This window comes from Phyllostomus discolor, chromosome 11, assembly GCF_004126475.2.
Source record: "Phyllostomus discolor isolate MPI-MPIP mPhyDis1 chromosome 11, mPhyDis1.pri.v3, whole genome shotgun sequence".
Taxonomy (NCBI): Eukaryota; Metazoa; Chordata; class Mammalia; order Chiroptera; family Phyllostomidae; genus Phyllostomus; species Phyllostomus discolor.
In genome coordinates this window covers 27,480,993-27,485,311 of record NC_040913.2, presented here as the reverse complement: position 1 = coordinate 27,485,311, position 4,319 = coordinate 27,480,993, and the positions used below count along the sequence as shown (strand labels likewise).

At 33.6% G+C, this 4,319-nt stretch overlaps 1 pseudogene; it reads left to right on the top strand.

Moving 5' to 3' along the window:
* The first annotated feature begins 863 nt into the window (after positions 1–863).
* LOC114508914 lies at positions 864–1,328 on the top strand (annotated as a pseudogene).
* The last annotated feature ends 2,991 nt before the right edge of the window (positions 1,329–4,319 follow it).

The window sequence follows — 4,319 nt, the reverse complement described above, 5'->3', positions numbered from 1 at the left end:
CAGGCCCATTCAAGGTTATGGGAACACTGCTTCCATTAGTTACCCAGACACTTGGGTGAGGAAGTCAGATTGCCTCCATTTATGTACATGCACAAACAGGAGAATACTGTTAAAGAATTATTTCTTTAGGTCTCCGATTCTACCACAGTACTCCACCAATTAACTCAAAAGGAGAAGGAAAATTTTTTTGGTAGTCCAAATAGAAATTTTATTATTTGGTTTTACAACCATATTTGGTTTTACAACCATCTATTATTTTTCTAATTACCTTAACTGGGTGATCATCATTCTAGGTAAGTTCTGACTGATGGTCATCCCATTCACTGCACAGATTTCACTGATAAAGAGGATTCTGTGATTGGCAGCAGAGCTAGAACACTGTTAGAGTCATTTCATTCAAACAAAATCTCAACAGCTGGGCTGCACAGTTCCTTTGACACTCTGTCCCTCCATTTAAGACACAAGATGGATACCAAGAGGATAGATGAACAAATAGAAAATATTGGATTTTGTAACTATGAGTCACTACTTTGAAAAAAGTTTACTTTCTAATATTCCAAGGAAAAGTCAGTTAAAACACAAGACTTATGTTGACAAAGCCACAACCTACCTTCTCAAGACCACATAGTCTTATTAATATTTTAGAATAAATATTGGAATCAATCACCTACATATATTTCAACTTTTCAAATTGGCTGCATTCCTTTGTGCTATTTAAAACAGAGAAAAGTGAAACTACATTTTTAACAAGGTCAGTTTAGTTGACAGATACTTTTGTTAAGGATTTAGAGACACTTAAAGAACCAGAAGCAATGTGTGGGTCTCATTTCTTTTGCTTCCATGAAGAAGCACCAGCGGTCAAAATGAAGTGCAATCCCTTTGTGATTTCTGACCCAGAGCAAGAACCGTAAAAGGCATTTTAAATCACCTTTCCATGTTCACGGGAAGATTATGTCTTCTCCTCTCTCCAAACTGCTGAGACAGAAGTACAAGGTTCGATCCATGCCCATTCGAAAGGGTGATGGAGTTCAGGTGTTACGAGGACATTACAAAGGGCGGCAATTGGCAAAGTAGTCCAGGTTCACAGGAAGAAATATGTCATCTACACAGAAGGAGTGCAGCGGGAGAAAGCTAATGGTACAACTGCTCTTGTGGACATTCTCCTCAATAAGATGGTTATCACTAGACTAATGCTGGATAAATACCACAGAGAGATCCTTGAACATAAAGCCAAATCTTGCCAAGTAGGAAAGGAAAAGGGCAAATACAAGAAAGAAACAGCTAAGAAGATGCAGAAATAAAGTAATCTTATATACAACTTTCATTAAAAAACTTAAAATAAAAAAAAGAATTTAGACTAATTTTCCATTTTAAATTATAAAACACAAAGTAATTTTGGAGTTTGAGTAGAATAATTTATTTTTACAATTTTTCCCCACAGCAAAATAAATTTCATAAATTATATCTCAAATGATATGCTTTAAGGTTTATCTTCATGTTAACCACTGACACTCATTTCTTTCAACTTTTTTTGAGAAATTAGATAAGTGCGAATACAGCAATCTAATGTAGCTCACAGTTTAATGAGAGAATTTTTAAATATTATATTGATAATGGTAACTAAAACAAGTAAATACAGGTGTGTGTACATATATCTATCATCTATTTATTTATTATCTATCCATCTATCATCTGTCTATTATCTATCTATCATCTATCTAATCCTTGTGAGCTGGAATAAATTGGGATTCAGTCAAGTAAATCCATAATAAGTCACAGAATCACTGAATAGCCAATGTATCTCCCTTTTAATAAAGGAAGATCATGAATTCCTGCACAAAGAAACAGCATACACATTTCTTCGTGCAATTTGTCCTAGTCTGATATTTAATTTTCTTTAGCACTTAAAACAAAACTCCTAACTCTAAACATTGTACCCACTAAATGTTAAATTTATCTACCTCTGCTTTATCTTCATCGCAATATCTTGCCTTCATATACTGCAACGACAAGCTACTAGCTACACAGAATTTTAATATGGTATAGGAAGACTGATACTGCATTTTACCTGACACTTTTTATTACAGCAAGATATTTTAGATATTCTCAAAGTTATTTATTTTATGATATAGCAGGTTTAGAGAAAAAGTTTTAAAGGAAACCAATCATAAATATTAGGCATTTGGCTTATTATTTTTTGGACTTAAAACTATAATTAATCTCTCCCCATTCCGGTTACAGCTGATCTTATTTTCAGAGGGTTTCAGCGGAGTTTATGTAAGCTTTGAAGATTATAGATGTTGTTTAATGAATATTATTTATAGTTTTGGGTTAGTCATTTGCACATGCACTTTATGTTTTTAATATTACTGAAGTCAAAACTACATAAACATGAGTTATCTTTATAAAATGTTCTCTCTGCCTCATTCCTTATGGCAACTTAATGCAGGGATGCTTTATACCACACCAAGCTGCAAATGTTTGTTAACTCTCAATTATTTTATTGAAGTAAGCAGATTTCTGACAACCATCTGTTTGGAGTGTTCTCATTTCTGTTAATAAATCCATTTGAAAGTGAAATAGTCATTAAAGCGAGGAAGTAAGCACAGCATCTCTGGAAAGTTGAAGCTATATATATATTTTGTGACACATCCTGTGCAATCTTGGTTATAGAAGCATAACATAAGTGCAACATTTCTGCTAAAACACACAAAAAAGCTTTATTTATATTGTGGTGGTAATGCAAATGCCATCTTTAAAGCAAACTAATTAAGGTTACATTTTAGTTTTTAAATTTCCAAAATTTACACTAATATCTGAGAAGGATAATGAGGCATTTAACATTTTTGGTACTTCATCATTCTAGATATTTCACATTTACTCCCCCTTTTCTAACTCTATTTTCTTTCTCTAGTATCACCAAACAATGTGCTTTGAAGTGACTATCTGAACAGGACTAATTAATTATTTAAAGTAATATAGCAACCTTTCCATTCTGCTTTGTTCATATGAATCATCAGTGTTGTGAATGATAGATATGCTTGAATATATTCACTCTGGAGCATGTGACATAAAGTTGCTTGGTGGGAATCAACTTGATCACAAATCAACGACTGCAATGATAAGTGTCAGCTTATTCATTTTCTTTTGGTATTTCAAATCATTGTTTATTTTGTTTTCAGTGAAATCTTCACGTAACTCTTGTCTTTCTTGGTTTTTATGCAAATGTATCTCCTAATGTACCTAGATTCCCTTCTTTATCGGTGACTGCCTAGGTTTGTAAGGTTTGACAAAGTGACTTTTTTTCAGATCTTCTATATGCTATACTGGAAGTTAGATCATCCCAAACATAACCTCCACATTTGATGAGAAATCTGTCTAAGCATTTTCATTTCATACGTTAACAAAGCAAAACAAATTGTCATCTTTTCATTAATAGTTTAGACAATCTAGGATGATATGATAAATTCTTTTCAAGGAAATATATCTGACAAAATCAAAGTGGCTTTTCTATGAATAAGAAAAGTCTAAAAGGATGGTCACATGTCCTAATCAGAACATGGGCCTGAACTCCCAACAGAGGCCTCATGTTAATCTGATCAAATTCCTGCTTGTATAAAAGCAGGAGGATGAAAGACTCACCTCTTAGTTCCTTGTAGTGAGGAAGGTTTATGGGAATATCAGCAAAAATATTGATTTTCTGGAGCACCAATTTTCAACATTTTTCATCTCAAAGCACATATAAACTAATTAAAACATTCTGCAACACACCAAAAATATATTTTTGCCAATTAAAAAAAGTTATAATTTCGATTCATTCACAAAAGATAAGTATTATTGTATTGGCTGTTGTCATTTTCCTTTATTTGACAATCTAAAGAAAAGAGATCAGTGCCCCTGACTAAATGTTCGGGTATTGCATGTTTTAAAAACTTTTGCAGCACACCAGTTGAAAATTGCTGTTCCAGAGTCTTCAAGAAACACAAAGGTTCAAGGTACCAACCAAGGAAGGAGATCATAGCATAATGTATGTTCTGCTTATACGTAGGGGTGGGCAGCCATGCAATGTAAGATGCACTTGTACAAGTAGATGATAATACAGTGATGCATCAAACTGGTACCACTTGAAACACAAAGTAGATATGAGAGGTTTGGGGAAGGTGACTAAAAGGATACTATCATAAAGTGTAACTGATATATCTTTTAGTGCAACGTCACCCACCTTTTACCAAATGGAGAGAGAAAGAAAGTTTCCACATGCCTCCTTGTCTGCAGATGTTAGGTCCTTTGATGCTGCAATGGAAAGTGATAAAACCATC